This window comes from Crocodylus siamensis, chromosome 5, assembly GCF_052110815.1.
Source record: "Crocodylus siamensis isolate JL-2025a chromosome 5, ASM5211081v1, whole genome shotgun sequence".
Classification (NCBI taxonomy): Eukaryota; Metazoa; Chordata; order Crocodylia; family Crocodylidae; genus Crocodylus; species Crocodylus siamensis.
Genome location: NC_143399.1, coordinates 104955204 through 104976292, shown reverse-complemented (window position 1 = coordinate 104976292; position 21089 = coordinate 104955204).

Sequence of the window (21089 nt, the reverse complement as noted above, 5' to 3'; positions counted from 1 at the left end):
TCTTTCCATGCGTGTTGAGGTCCTACAATGAGTACCTAGACCCCCACCAGGCCCACTTTAATTGGTGCTCAGGCTAGACCTGCACCCTCAACGAGCATGCCTGCAGTCATCTCAAAGGCTGCATATACTTCCTCACTGCCTGCCTCAAAATAGCCACGAACAACTTCCCCAGGTCATTGTTATGATGAGAAGCTGAGAGCTATGGGAATCTTCAGCCTGGAAAAGTGCCGGCTCAGGAGTGATCTGGTGGCTGCCTATAAGTTTATAAGGGGTGTTCACCAGAATCTGGGGGAACATCTGTTCACCAGAGCACCCCAAGGGACAACAAGGTCAAACAGTTACAAACTCCTCCATAACCACTTCAAGCTGGACATAAGGAAGAACTTCTTTACTGTCCAAGCCCCCAAGGTCTGGAAGAGACTGCCACTGGAGGTGGTTCAAGCACCTACTTTGAATGCCTTCAAGAAAAGTTTGGATGTTTGTCTTGCTGGGGTCCTATGACCCCTGCTGACTTCCTGCCTCTGGGGGGGGCTGGACTCAAAGATCTTCCAAGTCCCTTCCAGACCTAATGTCTATTGTTGCATCTTGTATGCTGCACAATATTTGTACGGCCTAGGAAGGAGATGTTCTAAGAAGTCTGGGCAGAGGAGGCAGATGGACAGAGGCAGCACAATTGGGGTGGCAGTGGCTGGTGGTGGACCTACTACTGCAAGGCCCCAGGTGAGGTGAGCGCCTGCTAGTGGGGGTCAGGGCACTGGGTGCAGAAGGCTCTGGTGTACCACCTCAAGGACCACTCCCCCTACTAGCTCAACTCTCCTGCAACCCACAGACCCTCTACCAACACCCAGCACCAGTCACCTGATAGGCACACATTGAAACAAGAAAGCTTTATTCTCCTCATAACACCCCCACATCCCCCCCACCCAAAAAAACACAAAGCCCTCTTACCCCTCCCTCCCTTACAAACTTCTTCCAATTCATCAGAGCCCCTTCATCACTACCAATACAAAACACTTCTTCCTAACTTCAAGACTATGTACAAGAGTCTAAGTCTGTCTTAGCATCACAGAGTGGGGGAGCCATAGGTTGGGGGCAGAGTCCAGAGGCAGGACATTCCCCCATAGGTCTCAGCAACTGCGGTAGGCTCATACACATGTGATGGCATCTATGCTTCTCCAGGGCAGGTAGTTCCCCCTATGACTGCTCAAGTCTAGTGCCAGCATCCCATTGTGCTGCCCTCCTGGCACCTCCAGCTCCACATCTGCATGGAGTTGGGGGGAGAGTGGCAGACCTGGGCCCAGGTGGGTGGTGGTGGACTTGTGGCAGGACCTGTGCCAGGGGCTCCTGTAGGCAGGAGGTGCTGTTGGACCTCCTCCCAGGCCCAGGCAGGGGTCTGCTGTGGGGCAGTGGGTAGTGGCATGTATGCAGCTGCCAGACCCAGGACAGTGGCCAGGGTCCAGTGGTCATTGGCCATGGCCTCCACTGCCTAGGCCTGGATGTCATTTTGTTGCCTGAGGAGCTGGAGGTGTTCATGTTCCAGGACCAGGTGCTTGGCCTGGAACTCCTACTTCACCCAGTCATGCACATCCTCTTGGACAGTCTCCTGGGTGATATCTTTTACCCAACAGCCCTTCTCTTACCTGGCCCAAACCTTTTCTTCCCACTCTCTGGTCACCACTGCCAGCTAATGGAGCAGGAACATCTGGTCTTGCATGCACTGCTGGCACATGCGATATGCTATAGTGCTGGTTGGTGGTGACCCTGATATGGTATCTCTAGTGGGGCTGGTGGCATATCCCCCACTTCCAGATGCAGATCCTATGGAGGCAAGAGACAGAGGCCTTTTGTGAAGTTTGCAGCATTTCACAGAGAAGATATGCTGAAGCTGGGCAGTGCATGGCCCCTGGTGCAGATTAGGGGCCAGCTGTGCATGGGTACCCAGAGGCCATGATAAGTTGGGCCTTCCAGACCTAGGCCTAGGTAGCTGCTGGCCAAGTGCTCCATCTCTCCCCACTTCCCTGGGGCTGGAGGCCCACCAGGTGCTGGGCACAAGTACCCTGCCTTCCCTACCCCCTCCCTAAGGCAGACAGGCCAGGCTGCTGACAGCACCTGCTGCTGCAGCTCTAGCTCTAGACCCCACTCCAACCCTGCATGCCAATGTCTTTTCTGCACTACCACCAAGCCCTTGGTGCCTGGACTTGTGGGGTGCAGGGCTCCTAAACAACTGGGATGAGGAGCTTGATGCAGTCTTGCCCTCCTTGCTGGGGGCCTCTGGGGAGAGTACCCACAAGACCTTTCTGAGCCACTACTGTGTAGACCGGGAGTGCCTTTGCTCCCACCTCCTGTCTGACAGGGCCTCAAAAATTGGGGCATTTGATTACCTGCCCCATGTAAACTGCCTCTGGACCTCTGCATCACAGAGAGCCACAAGGTCATTAATTTTGTTCAGGCTCCAGTTGAGGCCTCAGGTGAACAGCAGGGGAATGCACATGCAGGCAGGGATAGGCCTTGATGGGAGGTTAAGGATAACATTCTGAGTCCCAAACTCGCTCTCTGGCCCCTGCGTGGCTGGCCCTGGGTAACTGCCATCAGTGCCGAGTGCAAGGGCACAAAGAGGGAGCCATAAAGCAGAGGCTATGCCCCACAGCACCTACAGGTGCACGGCAGACTGCTGGAGGTCAGCTGCAGGAAGCTGGTTCTGGCCCTGCTGCCAGAGGCAGCCCTTGAGAGCTGACTGGGCTAGACAGGAGGTTCAGTAGCCTGCAGCCCTGAGCAGTACCTGCCTGGCCTGAGAGGGGTGCTCTGGCAGTCGGGTGGCCCAGCAGCTGCTTAGCATTGCAGGCAGACTGGCATCAGCACCACACGGCCTGTCCTGTGGGGCACAGAGGTCCTGCAGTTCCTTCAGGCTCCTGTGAAGTGTGCTACAGGGTGCAAAATGGCTGCAGGGTTTCATAGCCTGAAGCTAGTGGCTGCCACAGGAGCCCTGGGGATGGCCCCCTAGTGGCAGGGCAGACCTGGCACTACGCTTAGTGCCAGGTCATGTCTACATATGCATTACTGCTTGTTAAGTTTGATAACTAAATTTGATACCTGCAAATGAAGGTATGATTTAGTTAGTCACCATTAGCCATTTTTACTAAACAGTGAGGTATGCACATGTAGATGTATGCATGTACTGCATAGTAAGTTAGGCTGATGCACAGTAATGCAATCCCATGTAGATGCACCCAGAAAAGCCTCTGGAGATAGTTTAGTTCAACCCCTATCCAAGCCATATGAAGTAAGTCTTTGTTTAACCTCTTAGCAAAACAGTCCATCCAGACACAAAACAAAGCATAAATCTGTAAACTGCCACAGGTAAAGTGTGTGTGTGTGGGGGGAAGAGGCATGGTAGTGTTGAATTAAAAAAATCATGGTTCGTTTCTTGGGAGGTGGAAAAAAACTTTCAGCTTCAGACACACTTTATTAGCAATACAAAAGGTATATATTTGCAAATAGGGTCAGAGGGAGAAGACAAAAGATCAAATCCCTCTGCCCCCGAGCATAATCATTAGCAGGCTTTTATCCCCTCTCTCCTGACCACGTGTGCAGAAGGAGGAATTTTTACAACTCATTTCCGGTTCATACAAACATATATGTAAACATGTCGCTTCATACATCCCATGTGCATTACAATTAACTACTTAAGTATGCGGGGCGGGTAGGCTTAATATGCATTAGGTTATCACGCGTGCATGGATGGGATTCAAGGTTACTCAAGGTTCATCCTGAAGGCAAAAAATGGCATTTGCTCTTATCTTAGCCTTAGGAATGTGGGGTCATGAAAGAAAGTGTGATTTAGTGTGACAAAGAGATAGTAAATTTGCAGGACAGAGAGGGAGTGATACCTTCAGTACAAAGGGCTTTTGGTGGTTTTTCCCTTCAATTTCCAACCCCCCCCTTCCCTCTCCCATTAAGGAGACAAGGATGGGTAGCAGCTGTGTTCTTTTTTTTTTTTTTCTAAATCTGCTATTGATAATGCATTTTTAATAATATTTCTAACAGTAGCCAACATCCAGCTGCTGCAAAGGTTTGAAAGTTCCTAGGAAAAAGACTGTGCCTCTGTACTGAAGGTGGGGTCCAGAGGTGGTGGGATCTCCCTCTAGTTACCTTTCAGTCTAGTCTTCTGGGTCTTGGCAGGTGACTAAAATGGGAGAAACCCAAGTCTTTGATATTAAATTTAAGAGAAAAAGGAGCTGGGGGGCCAGAATCTTGATGGTCTGCCCTACTAATTAAACACAATGTCCCTGTTCATTTTGTGTCCCATTGGTTATTCATAATCTCCCCTCTAGCCATGCACATGCCTTGCAGTATCAACAAATCAATCAGTTCAGTGTACCTTCAGAACCCAATTCTTCTTTCACAGTGTCCTGTCAGGTGCAGGAACTTCTGATCAGTCTCTGCTCCTCCTGGGCATATGGGCCCTTGGCCCCTGCCTCTACCCTCCTTGGGCTGTAAGCCTCTGGCCCACATCTCTGCCCTTTTTGGGGCTGTGGGTTCCTGACCCTGGCTTTCTCTCTTTCTGGCACTGGGCCTTTGACCCAGTCTCAGTCTCTTCCCTGCTTCTTCTCAGGCTAAGGACCTGGACCTGGCTTTTCCCTTCTTGGGTTATACTGTTGCTTAGGCCCCATTCTTGACAGGCTTAAGTTCTATTGTTCTCACTGTTGTGATCTCCTCCCTAATTAGTACTAAAACCATTTTTAAAGGTGGACTAGAAACAGAAAAAACTTCAGCATTCTGGCTATAATCAAAATCAAACACTCTGAACGCATAAGAAAACATCTCATAGGCAACTCACAGTTCCTTATTAGTACTGCTCCTGTTGTGAGGTCTCTGATGCTCTCTCAGCCTAGACTAAGTGCTGAGGCCCCTCCTTGGAAATACAGCAGCAAGGGCTTCTCAGACAGTCTCAGATGAGAGGAAAGGGAACAAAATGGGGGTTCTTTAGTGCTTTCCCAACACCTCATGCTCAGATACACAAAGGCCATCACAATCAGGTCCTGCTTCTTGGGAGTGAAGCCTTTCTTTATAGTACTAAGTGTTCAAGCTTCATGGTCTGGCTACAGCCGTAAAAGCTGTCTCTAGTGACAATTGATTTTTTTTTTTTTTTTATTATTGTAAATACGCTTTTGAAGGAGATTATTTTTAAGTTATGCACAGCAGAATCCCTTTACCACTCTGTTACCTCATTTGGCACTTTGCACATTTTAAAGTTGCTTTTAGCTCTGACATTCTTTTCCTCGTTATATATACAGAACATGCCAAGATGACTTGAAGCCACCCATGGGTAGCACCATGTCAGAACAATTGAAGGAGCTATATATAGTATGCATAAATCCTTATGTTGATGGGATTTTGGCATTTGCTTGCTTGTTCAGTTAAACACCATTCATACCCATTACAAAGGAAACGGAGGGATATGTTGATAAGCTTTTGCCAAAATATTAATTGAGGCCATGTTCAATTTAATGGAAGGGCAATTAACTATTGCTTCATATTAATTCATCTTGTGCTCTCCTCCTCAAAAAGGAAAAGGGATGCCCCTGACCCCAAGCTAAGACTTTTTGTATTAATGCATATTATTCTAGTTTAAATATATATGCATCACATTAAGTCCACTTCCTTTTTTTTTTATTCCACATACCACAGCAAAACTGAATCTGCATATATAACATTATGCCAGTTTTAGTCTTTTTGAATTCTATTAAAAATCCACAGTAGAAAGGGTCTTTCAGCTTCCACTGTCTTCTTTCAGCTGAAGACTTTACATTTACTAATATATTCATTATTTTTATATTTTCTTCAATCTGTTGTGCATATTACTTGTTATTGCATACAAACTATACAAACACCCCAAGGGAAGACAAGGTCTAACAATCACAAGCTGTTGGACGACTGTTTTAGACTGGACATAAGGAAAAACTTCTTTATTGTTCGAGTCTCCAGAGTCTGGAATAGACTCCCTCCAGAAGTGGTGGAAGCACCTGCTCTGGGTACCTTTAAGAAATGCTTGGATTCTTTTCTTGCTGTGGTGATCTGACCCCAGCTGACTTTCTGCTCCTTGGGCAGGGGGCTGGACCTGATGATCTTGCAAAGTCCCTTCCAGCCATAACGTCTACAAAATCTATTAAACAGTCACAAACACTACTCTATGATCATTCTCACTTTTCATGAACCATAAACAATTAGACCTTAGTAGTTGTTTTCAGGTAAAATGTGGCCATCTTGTTTCTCCTCTCCAGTTCTTTGAAAGTCAGGTTAAATGGTTATCTGTACTCTTCCCCATCAAAATTTATTCTGAAGACTGGGGCAAACTCACCATAAGGATTAAAAAATTAGCTAAGAAATAAAATGAAACCCATTCAGCTTCAGAATTAGAATCCCTATGGTGGTTTGCTAGCTTGTGGCTCAATATCATTTCATTAATCTGAGGAATATGCATGAAATTGTAAGAGTTTATAGATAGGGCTAGAAGTAAACTCAGAAGATCATCAAGTCCAGCCCCCTGCCCTAGGGGCAGGAAATCAGCAGGGATCATAGGATTCCAGCAAGATAAATATCCAAATGTCTCAAGGAGTTCAAGGTAGGCACCTGAACCACATCTAGCAGCAGTTTATTCCAAACCTTTGTGGCATGGACAGTGAAGATGTTCTTCCTTATGTCCACCCTGAAATGGTCATGGAGGAGTTTGTGACCATTCAACCTTATTGTCCCTTGGGGTGCTCTGGTGAACAGACCATCAGGTTCTCATCCACCCATTTCCTGAGCCTGTGAAGGTCAGCCTGTTAATGGTTGTTTCCTCGGAACAAAATAATATTTCTATACCATGATCAGAGCTCAGCATGTGCTAGTAAACGAATAGTTGTCCCTTTAGGTGAAACTGTCTTTTTTCTTTTGTCATTCTTATAAGTGAGTTGCCTTTTTTTAGATTTTAAAGCCAGATCGAAGGCTTTTTTAAAGTCAGGATATATGTCAACAATCTCCTTTCCCTTATTCAGGTGATAGGTCACTTTGTTGTAAAAGGAAATAAGATTGTTCAGGCAAGATGCCTGCTGGCTATCCATCAGTATGTTGCCATCAGCCAGTCTGTTAAGGATGGCCTCTTTGATAAATTTTTTCCTAGGATAGAGGTCAGGCTGATGGGCCTGTAGTTTGCCAGATCCACTTTCCTCCCCTTCTTGAAGATAGGCACCACATTGGCCTTCTTCCAGTCTTCGGACACTTCACCAGAGCACCAGACCGCTCAAAGAGTTCTCAAAGATCCATGCAAGGGGCTGGGCTATGATGCTAGACAGCTCCTTGAGTACCCTGGGGTGTAAACTGTCAGGGCCGGCTGACTGGAAGGTATCCAGCCTCTCAAGGTGTTCCGTCACAAGGTCAGCATTTATGGAGGTTAAGGGACCTCCCTCACCCAGGCCTACCTGTCTCATAAATGGGCAGGGGGGGTCTTATGGGACTGGTGAAAAACTTATGCAAAGTACCCATTTAGCAAGTTTGCTTTTCTGGGCATCAGTTGTCAGTTGTCCAGTCTGGTTCATCAGGGGTGCAATGTTGCCCTTGCTTTTCCTCTGGCTCCCCACATACCCAAAAAAGGACTTTTTATTGTCCTTGATATTTGTAGCTAGCTGGAGTTCCATTGCAGCTTTGGCTTTCCTGGTTTGCTCTCTGCAGGTCCAGATCAGTGCAAAGTGTTCCTCCTTGGTGGTGGATCCAATCCTCCATCCTTTGTAGGTGTTTCTTTTAAGATGCAGGAGGTTCACTAGGTCCCTGCGGAGCTGCTGTGCTATTTTGCTGCCTTTCCTCCGAGATGAGATTGACTTTGCTTGTGCATCCAGGATTGCTCCCTTGAGGAGCAACCACTCAGCCTGCACTCCCTCCCCTTTCAGTTGTGGCCCTTTAGGGCTTCACTGACAAGCCTCCTTAGCTTGTCAAGGTCAGCTTTCCTTAAGTCAAGGATTTCTGTATTACTGACTGAGTTGCCAGCTTTATGGCAGATTGTGAAGGTGATCATCTTGTGGTCACTGTCACCCAGCTTCCCTTTGACCATTAGGTTGCTGATTAGGTTGTCCCCGGTTGCCAGTACCAGGTCAAGCAGTGCTTTACCTCTCGTCGGCCCGTAGGCTTCCTGTGTCAGATAGAGCTCATCCATGCATGAGAGAAATCTCTGCAACTGCTTGGATTTGGCTGAGCACTCTTCATATGAGATGTCTAGGTAGTTGAAGTCTCCCATGACAACCATGCACCTGGAGTGTGCGACCTCAGCCAACTCCCTGGCAAACTTCTGGTCAAGGTCTTGATTCTGGGAAGGAAGTCTGTAGTAGACTCCCACCATAGTGTCCCCTGTGCCATGTTCCCCTTGGTGTTTTCACCCAGAGGGTTTCAAGTCATTTACCCTGGGTGCCAGTGTTGGCTTGCAGGGATGCATAGCTTTTCTTAACATATAGAGAGCTACACTCCTGCCTTTTTGTCTATTCTGTTTCTCCTGTACAGGGTATAGCCATCTATACCCATGGCCCAGTCATGGGTGGAGTCTCACCAGGTCTTCATTCTCCCTATCACATCATAATTATTTGAATTTAGCAGGAGGACAAGTTCATCCTGCTTATTCCCCAAGTTCCTGGCATTTGTGTATAGGCATGCAAGTGTCCCTTTGGGGGCCCTTGCCTTGCCTACAGTTTGTTCCAGGGCTGGGGCAGGTGTGGGATCACTTAAGTACCTTTGCCTTCTGGCTTTGCAAGGGTTGCTCAGTGGTCCAGCAGCAGCAGAGTCCCCTCCCCTGGCAGGCATAATTTAAAGTCCAATGAAGCAGATCAGCCAGTCTGGCTGAGAAGAGCTTTCTTCCCAGCGGAGAGAGGTGGAGGCTGTTCCTTCCCAGCAGCTCGCTGCCTCTCTCACCAGAGTGGACTGTGGTCAAGGGAGCCAAAGCCTTCCCGATAATACCAGTGCCGCAGTCTTTGGTTCACTACCTGGATCCTCCTCTCCCTCCCTGGCCCGTAGCCCAAGACTGGGAGGATCAATAAGAACACCACCCACGCTCCCAACCCCTTAAGCTCCACTCCCAAATCCCTGTATCGCTTCATGACCTGGCTTGGAGTGTTCTGAACCATGTCACTCATGCCCACATGGATGAGGAGCATAGGGTTAGTGGGCTGGAGGAGTTCAGGGATCTTCTCTGCAATGTCTCAGATTCAGGCTCCCAGGAGGCAACAGACTTCCCAGGCTAGAGGGTTAGGGCAGGAGATTGTCCCCTCAGTCCCACTCTGAATGGAGTCTCACACAACAAACACTTTGTGTTTTGTCTTAGGGAGAGCAGGGGTGATAGCTACAGTTGAGTCTGTTCTGCCTGCAGCAGAAGCTGGCAACTTATCAGGCTCTGCTGGGGCTGCGAAAGGTTCAACTGATGAAAATTGTTATATATAACTCTGTCTATATAAATTACTATTTTCTAGCTAGAAAACAGATGTGAAGGCCTGGAATCAGGTAAGAAGACCACTCCAGTGGCAGGCACTTGAGCCATGCACCCACAGGTCATGCTGTTGGAAGTAAATTCCTAGTATGGATTCTCCCACAGGCATGCACACCCAGACTAGAGGTATGAAGGTTCCAGAACAGCTGAACTTTCCACCTTGATGATGTCAGCGACCCAATTACACCCACAGGACATGCACAGTATTTTGTCTGAACCAGTTGGGTGATGTGTGTAGCACCCCGGTGCAGAGTGAACAAAAATCAAGGAATGTGTGCACTTCACCGTGATTGGCAGATGACTGTGATTGACAGGTTCATAGATTCATAGACTGTAGAGTTGGAAGGGACCACAACTCTGACCCTCTGCCCCAGGCAGGGAAGAGCACTGAGGTCATATGACTCCAGTCAGTTGTCTCTCTAGCCTCCTCTTGATGAACTCCAAGTTAGGTTGAGAGTACCACCTCCCTTGGAAGCGATTTCCAGATTCTGGCCACCCTCACCATGAAAAATTTCTTCCAAATGTCCAACCTGAATCTACTCTCCATTAATTTGTACCCATTATTCCTAGTTACTGCTAGGGGTGCCCTGGTAAATAGCACATCTCCAATTCTCTGTTGTCCTCCCTTAATAAACTTATAGGTGGGTACATGGTCACCCCTCAGCCATCTCTTGTGAAGACTGAAGAGATCCAGATCCCTCAATCTCCCTTCATAGGTTCTTTCATGGAGGCAACTAATCATATGAGTGGCCCTAATCTGAACCTTCTTCAGATTCTCCGTATCCCTCTTGGAGTGCAGCACCCAAAACTGGAAATAGTACTCCAACTGCAGCCTTGCCAATGCCACATAAAGGGGGAGCATCACCTCCACCGATCTGTTGGTCATACACCTGCTAATGCATGACAAGGCATGATTGGCTTTTTTTATGGCTTTGTTACACTGATGGAACATGTTCTTCTTGAAGTCAACTATGACTCCAAGATCCCTTTCACCTGCTGTGCTGCTGAGGAGGTCATCCCCCAACCTATAGGTGTGCTCTGGATTCCTCCTCCCTAGGTGGAGTAGTTTGCATTTTTCCATGTTAAATTGCATCCTGTTGCATGCTATCCAGGGGACACTCCCTGCCCTCCAGTGTGTTAACTTAACACCCATAACTTGGTGTCATCTGTGATCTTGGACAAGGTGCTCTCCACAACCTCATCCAAACCACTCATGAAGATATTAAATAGCACTGGTCCAAGGACCAAACCCTGTGGGACACCACTGCTCACTTCTTTCCAGGCTGAAAATGACCGATCCACCACCACTCTCTGGGTGCAGTCCCTAAGCCTGTTGGCCACCTGCCTGACTGTGTAAACAGCGAGTCCACAACTTGCTAGCTTCCTTATGAGAATAGAATGAAAAATTGTGTTGAAGGCCTTCTTAAAGTCCAGGTAGATGACATTTGCCTCAGCTCCTGCATCTAGGTAGTGTGTGACCTGGTTGTAAAAGGCTATAAGGTTTGTCAGGCAGGATCTACCTGTGACAAACTCATGCTGGTTTCCCTTCAGCATCATTTCCCCTGCTGGGCCTTCACAAATGCACTCTTTTATGATTTTTTCCAGCGTCTTCCTGAGGTTAGAGGTAAGACTGACTGGTCTAAAGTTACCCGGTTCATCCCTTCTCACAAATGGACACCACATTGGCCCTTTTCCAGTCCGCAGGGACCTGGCAGGACCACCAGGAGTGTTCAAACAGCTGTGCCAATGGCTGAGCTATGACACTGGTCAATTCTTTCAGCACCCGTGGATGGAGGTCATCCAGGCCTGCTGACTTGTACCCATCCAGCTCCAAGTGCTTCTTCACTAAGCACTAACTGTTGGCTGTTGAGTTCCTCCCAAACATCTATCTATGTTCAAGTTAGGAGAATTTTCTTGGCCAGTACTTAGGAATACTGAAGCAAAGAACTCATTGAAGAGCTCTGCTTATTTCCCTTTGTCTTTCACCAACTGCCCTGATTTGTCCTGTAGGGGCTCTATGCTACTCTGTGCCTTCCTTTGCTCACTGTGTATCTGTAGAAGGGCTTTTTATTGTCCTTGATTGTTGTAGCCAGCCTAAGCTTCAGTCCTGCCTTGGCCTGTGTATCTGATTCCCTGCAACAGCATGCCAGGGAGGTATATTCCTCCTTGGTGGCTTCCCCCTGCTTCCACTGCTTGTAAATCTCCCTCTTTGCCCCCAGTCTTTTCTGGTGTTCCCAGATGGTGTGACTATAGGGATAGAAAAGGGAATCTGTAGAGAATTTTGGCATGTGAATGGTTTGTGGTTGGTGTATAGGAGTGTGGTGTGATGGTTGAAGTTGTTGAGCATGTCAGACACATGAAGGTTTGATAGGGAATTGACAGAGTGTATTTGTTTGGAGAATGAGACAGTGAGAGAGAGGGGTGTTCCAAAACACAGCTGGTTCAAAGGATACTGACCATTTAACTGAGTGTCCCACCCTTCAACAGTCAGTTGGTAAAGTACTACCCTCCTCACCCTGACCTTATAGTGTGAGTACCCTCTCAGGGAAAAGACTGAGGGGAAAAGAGTATTCACCATCACATCAGCATCAGGGAGCCCAAAGTAGGCCCTGATGCTGCCCTATACTGACCTCTGGCAGGTCTGTGTGGTATTATGGTTGATTATAGTTAAATACCAGTGTACGTCATCTTGTTCATATAGTTGCGCTTCGTTGTTATGTTCTGACTGACAGTACACTTTGAAACTTACTTTATATCCATATACTTATTAGAGGTTGCATGGGGATGGACTGTACCTTAACGTGTATACCCATGACCCCAAAATCCACCAACAACTGAATCATTTTATGAAAGGTCCAAGGCTTTCAGAAGGAGAAATAATGACCTTCCACCCTGCTTTTGTACTTGATATAGAGGCTTGGTATCCAGACAGAGAAGTCCACCTTTCAATGCAACCCTAAGGGAAGGAGAATAGAAACTAGTGCTACCAATAGTAAGTGACAGATGGTGCTTGTTGGCAACCCCCTGCTGCAGAGTATGGAGATATCCATCTGCAGGCCTGTCCCATTGAATCAGGAGATCTACTGCCTACTAGGAGCCCACATCCAAGACAACCTGGAAAGGTTGCCCAGGCATATTCAAGCCTCTGACTACTATCCCAACCTACTCATCCTTGTAAGCATTAATGTTCCTACCAGGTAAATAATGTTGCAACCTTGAATACATGGCTCTGGGTGCAAAGCTGAAGGACACTGGGGGCCAGGTGATGTTCTCATTGATTCTTTCAGTCAAAATAAAGGCACAATGAGAAGAAGACACACAAAATCAACATGTGGATGAGTAGAATATGACACCAGTAAGTCTTCTCTTCTTCAAACAGAGTAGTGTTTCAGGAAGATGGACTGCTGGGTAGAGATCAGATCCACCAGAAAGAGAGAGGCAAGAGTACATTCATGTAAAAGAATGCCAACCTAGTGAGAAGGACTTTAAACTAAGTTCACTAGAGGATGAAGACAGAAGTCCAGAGGTAAGGAAAGAACTGGGGGACCAGAAGAAAAAACTTAGTAAGGGGAAGAAATAATGGAAGTCTCAGCAATGATCTTTGTAATAATCTCTTAAGTAATAATGTGCAGAATATGAAGATCAAACAGGAAGAATTGGAGGCCCTAGTATGAGCACAGAATTATGATATAATTTAGACTATGGATACATTGAGGAATACTTCACATGACTGAAGTACAACCCAAGGACATTATGGACTAGACAAAACTCCTGTAAGCTGAATAATAACTGGTTGGATCATCATACTCAATGAGCATGTATACACATGTACTTATGTGTGATTAAACTTAATGATGGGATTGACTGCATGCTTAAGAAGTGTATAGATGACACCATATTGGAGAAAGCTGAAGATACTCTAGAAGGTAGGGCAAGGATCCAGAACGACCTTGTTAGCCTAGAGAAATGGTACAAAACCCCCTCAAATCAATTAGATGATTCAACAAGGGCAAGTACAAAATCTGGCACTTGGGACAGAGTAGTTGCAGGAGCGACCAGAGGCAAGAGAATCACTAACTAGGTTGCAGTACTGCAGAGGACTGGAGACATAAGCTAAATGTGAGCCAATAATTTGTTTTTGTGGTAAAAATGCCAACACTATACTGGGCTATATTAAAATGAATGTCATTTGCAGATCAAAGGAAGTACTTTTTCCTTTCTATTGAGCATTGGTACGTGATCACCTGCAATATTGTGTCTTATTTTGGGCCCTACACTTCACAAAGGATGTACAGAGTTTGGAAAGCGTCCCATGGAAAGCAAGGAAATTATTAGGTACCTGGGAGGCAAGACTAATGAAGAAAGACTGAAGGAGCTTGAATTATTTAGTCCAAAGAAAAGAAGACTAAAGTCAGATGGGGAAGAGGATGCCAATAACAATTTTCAAATACCTGAAGGGTTTTTACATAAAGGATGGAGACAGAGTTTTTCTCTGTGGCCATAGGGGACAAGACAAGGAGCAATGGTCTCAAACTAAAGAGAGATTTTGCTGTTCTGGCACATGCCTAAATATTGAGTTGTATTAAAGAAAAACACACACACACACAAAATGTGGAAACATTCATTGATAGAGTATGGTAAAAAAGAAAAAAAACAAATCATGGCAATGAACACACAAATAAGTTGCTTAGAGCTTGACTCTGGCTTTCTAGATTATAGGGTTATCATAACCTTATAATAGTTAAAAAGAGTTTGCGGATATGCAAGTAATACTGATTGGACCTCTCACACTTTATTATATTTCTCATGTAATGACCCAAAATGTTATTAAGTTGTTGCAATTTTCTTTGCTAAGCATAAGAAAAAATAGAATCCTTTTGTAACATTTTTGGAAATTTGAGCACTGTACAGAAGTTATTTAAAGCACTGTAAAATACATCACTTCAAGTTTAATACCTCATTTAACAAGGATTGATTTAGAGTTCTGTACCCATTTTTAAGTGCTGTAAAGCCATGTACTTAAGTCATGAAAATAAAGCACTTTAAATGGTAAAAAAAAATTGCAACTCCTGTACATTCCTTCAGAATTTATTCTAATAGTTTTGTATGCTCAGTCATCTTTATTATCTCCTAGAATAACATGTGGTCTCAACTATAAGTCAACTATTTTTCTATAAAAGAATTAAAAAAAAAAAAGTCACATACAACATTTGTGAACGGTCAAGTTCTAATGGAAGCCTTGGCAATCTTGCTTTTTGTAATTACGTTTTTTGTTCTTTAAATCCAATAACAAAGATACAATAATATATAACTTAGTGAAGTTTTTATTTTAGTAATTTTAGTGCATTTAACACTTTGGTGCTATCCGTAGTTATTTGATTCTCTTGCAGGAGTTTGTAAAAGTACTAGTGGTCCAAAGACTACAGTTATTTACTTATATTTTGGATGAGAAGGGAGGCTGTCTCCCTCTCTCCGCTAAAAATCAAACCTGAAAATATAAGTCACTTTATATGCAGGGCCAACTTATGATCAGAACAATGATATATTTTTCTCTAATGTTAGGTAAGAATTTTACCTTAACATTTACAAATACTTTCTCTCTCTGCTAATCAGGAAAGATATGGGTGTGTACTATAAGTCATCCAATCAAAAATGACTTGGTCCAGGAGATCCTTACAAAAGTTATTAACCTCACTTAAACTTAAGTGCCATTAAAATCAATAGGACTATTCAGGGTACTAAAGTTGACATATGAATAAATTTTTGCAGAATAAGGACTTATGTCATGTACTGTAACAAATAAATAATAATAGCAAACAAAAGTATTGCAAAAATAATAATAGCAAAAAAATCTAATGACTTACTTTGAAAAGACTTGAAGTCTTCTGCTTGAGATAGTATCATCTTTTTCACATAAATCTAACCTTACAGAAGTATGTGAAAAAGGAAAAATATAAAATATAACTTAAAACTTTTAAAAAGTATATTAAAGAGGGTTTCCTCCCACTTTTCTCTCAGTCTCTCTAAGAATGATGCATTTCCAGGATTTTTAAGCAGCAGAAAACACTGAATCCACATGGGAAGCTAAAACGTGCAAGACATCAGACTTTATACTTTTAATTAGTGCAAAACTACACAATGTAAGTCTAAGGCCATGGCCTTGGTTAGATTTTTTGGGGGTGAAATTTGATTTATAAGAATGTGACAGGGTGTCATCTTCAGTTGCATTTTTTTTTAATAGGCCAGTGAATGTGATTCTGTCAAGTCTTGCTGAATTTTTCTCCACTGGGGATCAGCTTTCCCCTGCTTTACTCATCTACCATGACTTGATGTTACTTGGTTCTTAAGAAGGATGGAGGCTGACACACAGGTTCCCAGACAGGCTCCAGGCTCACCACCTATATGATAATGAGCTGTTGCCTTAAGGGCAAAATGCACTCTCCTACCTCCTGTTGATATGCTTCATGCCTCACAGGTGTTTTATAGTTTTCTCTTTATGTTGCGGTCTCAGCCACTGTGGGTTTACCCCCTCTCTCTGTAGCTAGGTCTGTCAGTCAAAAACCCACTAAGCAGGGCTTGACCCCAAGGCTCTAACTCTCTAACTCACTTGGGCTCAAGGCCATCCATTCCATACTCTCCATGACACCAGGACTACTGGCCCTTCTAAATGGCATCCCTGTGGTGCCAGGCTGTTGGGGCCCCAGGCCGCTCTGGCTTTGCCCCTCATTCTGTAGTTAGGGCTGTTCACCCACTAGGGTAAATCCACCCACTAGGACCTAGCTTCAAGGCTCCTATCTTCTCTTCAAGCAACTCTGGGCTCATGGCCCTAGTGCTGCACCCCAAGTTCAGTGGAGCTTCTTGAGCCTTCTATCCCAGTGCCACTCAGCACTAATGTGGCCTCCTCCTCCCCTACAACCTCATCCACAAACCACCAGCATTTAACATTAAACATAAACCATAGGCCCCTATGGCCATATAATGAAAAAATAAGAGAGACAAAGTACCCGCTTACATGTAATTTGCTTCTGTTTCAAAGTGTGGCATATTCTTCCCAAGGAGGCTGCAGCAGCTGCTCCATAGTCATCAGGAGTTTGCCTCTCTGGTGCCTCTCTGGCCTTCTCCACTTGAGGTTTATATAGTTCTGGCCTTCCTCTTCCTGTCACCTGACCAGCTGGTAGGGATTGATCCTTAACCCCTTCTCAACCAGCCAGCTGCACCCAGAGCATTCTGGATTTAAAGGGGCTGCCCTACTTCCTGATAACAGGGTTAGGGTTCCCTGTTACAGGGAGTGAAGAAAATAATCACTATTCTGGCAGGATTTTCTTCTACCTCTATTTATAAATGACCATTTGAAGCAGCTCTGAGACTAGTTTTCAACTGGGAGGGCTTAATGAACAATGTGTAAATTAAGTAACTCAATTTTGCATGAAAATATAATTAATTTCACTGTCCTGTATCTTATCACACTCATTTCAGTAGCATACATGTATAATATAAATGTTTACCTATAGTATATATTTCTATATACTCTTTTGTTTATTTGGGGAGGGGAAAGTTAGGGTTATTTTAAAACTATTTTCTGTGTACAAAATGTCCTTTGACTTTATTGAACAATATTTTTCCTTTTTATTATAACATTAAAGTAGATGTACTGTATATACAAAAGCTACCAGTGTTATATATTAAGCTGACATTTTTACACACTTTTATTAATACTAAAATAGTTTAATGGTTATTACTATATTAACAAGATATATAGATTGCCTTTCTAATGGTTATTGCAATATTAATAAGATATACACAGCACTTTGGTAATGGTTATTGCTATTTTAATAAGATATATAGACCACTTCTGTAAGATGTAAGGGTATAAAACTTGATCACAGAACAAGCTGTTACAGCACACATCATAAGGCTCAATCATGAGACAACAGTGAGTACCTTATGTTGTATATGGCAGACAGGATTGTAGCAACTTTACAATTATTGACATTGTATATATTAATAAACCCTTTAAGGACATTATTTTTAAAAATCATTTTATTTAGAAAACTACCATTGTGGGGTTTAATGAAGCCAAGTTGTGATACACTGTGGTCACATCTGCACAAACATTTGGTCTGGAATGTGTTCACTCTACCGTTTTCTACACATGCAGAGATCTGAGAGCAGATATCTACATATGCAGGGGTGCAGGAGAAGATCTGTTGCTCTTGACAACAGTCTGCTCTTGACCCCTGAAGCCCTGCACCTGCACCCTGGAGCAGCTGGGGGGGGATATCTAGGTTCCCCTGCCCAGGGGCAGGCAGAGAAGATGGAGCATGGGGGCTCATAGATTGCACCCTGCCCCTGGGGGAGAGAGGTGGCTGCTGCCAGGCCAGGCTCTGCCACCAGAGCCCAGATGGGAACAATGTTCCCCTGCCCCAGCAGCAGGGACCTCCTGGCTCTGACTCCCCAAATGGGGACAGGGGAATAGGATAAAGATGCAGGGAAAAGGCAGGTTTCAGCCCCTTTCCCATATCTGCCAGTGGGGCAGCTGGTAGTTAGCCCCCATCTTGGTGGGGATTCTCAGGGACTTGCTGCTAACTGTCGCACTGGTGGATTGGGGCAGTGGGCTGGGATTTGACCCTCCCCTGCAGCTCTTTCCATGCCTCACACCTTGATCACCCAATTGAGACATGGGGCTGGGGCCTTCCTCCGATCAGGACAGTATCCAGCCTCTGCTCCATGATCATGAGGTGGGGGTTAGGAGCCTGTTCCCTGCCCAGATCCATGATTGTGGAACTGGGTAGGGAACAGGCTCAAAGCCAATTGTATAGCTGTTCCCTACCCAGCTGTACAAGAGGCTCCCAATCCATTCCCAGCCCTGCTCCACAATCACGATTGTGGAGATGTGGCTGAGAACAATTTCCCCAGCCCCCACTCTTTCATCATGATTGGGAAACAAGGGATGAACTCCCTGCTGCCAGGGCACAGGGATATTGTCCTCACCTGGGGTCTAGTGATTTGAAAACAGGCAGCTCTTGGGAGCAGGAGGCAATCTCCCACCCCCTACTGCCCAGCTTACCTGGAGAAATGTGTTCCCAGTCAGGTGTGCTACTGCACAGTTACTAATCATGAGTAAATTTGCTACATGCATTTGCAGGTAGAAAATGTACCCATGAATGGAAACAATTACTCACAGTAAGTGTCTGCATGTGTAGATGTGGACACTTACTGAGCATGTTATTAGCTCAACTGCACAGTAAAGCATCTCATGTAAATACACCCTGTGTCCTCCAAAACTCAAACCACTAACCTTCCTCTTAATGAAAAACCACCACTTACATTGGAATAGGCACTGAGGAAAAACAAACAAATGGGAAACCGTTCTAAAAGTATCACTAGAAAATTAAGGATAGGAAGAAAATAAAAGTAAATTAACAACATAATAATCAGAGTAAATATCACAGAGCTAAGACAAGCTAAAATAAAGGGATCCATTTAAAAACTTGTGATTTTGGTTATCCAAAATGTATCAGTTCAGTTGTGTGGCAGAATTTTCAGTCCTCAACATTTCCAGACTGAAATATATAAGAAAGAATAAGTGCAGTAAACAACAAATGCAGGTCCTAAGTCCATTAACACTTTTATTGTTGCTACTTTTCCAGGCCCAGGCAGACAGACCCTTTACTTATCCCTATAAGGTGGATAACATCAGGTGGATGCAGATGGACAGAAGTCTAGAATGTTGCAAGATCAAAATCTTTATGCAAAGTAGGCTCTTTAAATGTTCATTCCCCAATTTGCTTCATTACATCAGAATTATATGTGTTTCTATTAGTCCACATCCCAAAGGCTTATAATTGCAATAGACAAGTAGTCTTAGAGTAGAAAAAGGCAATAATATTGTCTGTTTACTAGTTGAAAAGCAGGGTACAGAGAAATTAAATGACTCATCCAATCACAGACAAGCAGAGAATAAAATATAGGCTATTCCGAGTGCTAGTCTTGTTTCCTAACCATAATTGTATGCCTATTTTACATCAGCACAAATTTGGTACAACTCAATTGATTTCAATATTTTTTTATTATGGATTTAGTCTAGCACTACTCTGTGCAGAATTTAGCTCTAGGTGAGCAGAACTGCCTGCTGTAGTTTTGTGGCACAGTCCATATAAAAAGTGCACCTGTGCTTTTTTCTATCTAAATCTTTAGTCCATTTTAGGGTGACACTGATGTGCCTCTTTCTTCTCTGTTTTCATGTAGTTAAATACATATTAAATTACACTAGGCATGCCAATTATAGTCAGAAAGCATAAATGTGAGACTTCCTTCACTGAAAAAAAACCCAAATCAGAGATGGCAGCAGCAGGAGCCCTGATAACGGAGCCCCCTGACAGATGTTCAGTTAAAGGTGAGATTGGGATCCGATGAAACCTCCTGCCATACTGCACATGCATGACAAGAGGCACAATTGTAGGATCAGATCCCACAAAAAATATTATAATTTACTGGTTTATTTATTGTTTTATCACTCCATTAATTGCAAAAACATGTGGCCAAGGGGCTACTAAAGCCATAATAAACTGCTTAGTCACCTCTTAAGTGTACTGTCTGTCAGGGGCACAGTAAGCATGTACGTCTACACATGCATGTGCTTGCTGCGCAGTAAAACCCCTTAATGCCACTTAAATTTGTTACCTGCAAATGCAAGTAGCAAATTTAAGTGGGATTAGTTACTGAGCAGTAGTGCATGCATAGGCATGAGTCAGAAGCAATTTTGCTCCAGGGTCTGCCCAGCCACTAGGAGGTCAGCCTCAGGCCACCCCCAGGTCTGTGGGCTAGGAGCCTCTCCTAGGCCGGGGCTGGGATGCCTCTATGGCAGCCCCTGTCTGCAGACCATAAAAGTCTGCAGACATTTTGAGCCCTGGGGCACACAGACAGGAAGCCCAAGGGCACTGTAGGCCTCTGTGTCCCCCTGAGCAGGCCACAGCCTAGCTGTGCCTGCCTGCCAGCACTCTGGCACTGTTGCCTGGCACCATATTGCTGCATGGTTTCCAGGATGGTTCTATCTAGGCCGGCAGGGTGCTGCAGGACACTGTAGGCTGCTTCAGCCTCAGGCCAGGCCTACCAGCCCCCAAAGACACATGTAGGTAGCCTCTGGCCAGCAGTGACCTCTGCCTGCAGCACACCCCTAGCAGCCTGCCCTGCACCTGTAGGTGCTGTGGGACATTGCCTCTGATGTACAATTGACTGTCCCATTGCATAGCCTTGTTCTGGGTGCTGATGGCAGTTGGACTGGCCCAGCAGCTCAGGGACAGCTGTGCAGGGGCCCAGAGAGCTAGCATGGGGCCCACCTTGGCTTACTCTGCATCCACAGATGTGTCCACACCTGTGCACTCCACCTGCAGTGCCAACTGGACCTAGGAGGAGACTGGCACTGGTGGGGTGAGGCACAGATGCAGCACCAGTTTGAATGGAGTGGGCACTGCAACTTGCATATATATGACAAACTGTCAGGACAGATGTAGAAGCAAAGGCACAACAGACTAGCACAGCAGTACCACATAAAGATCAAGGCCTTGCAGGCACAATGGGTCAC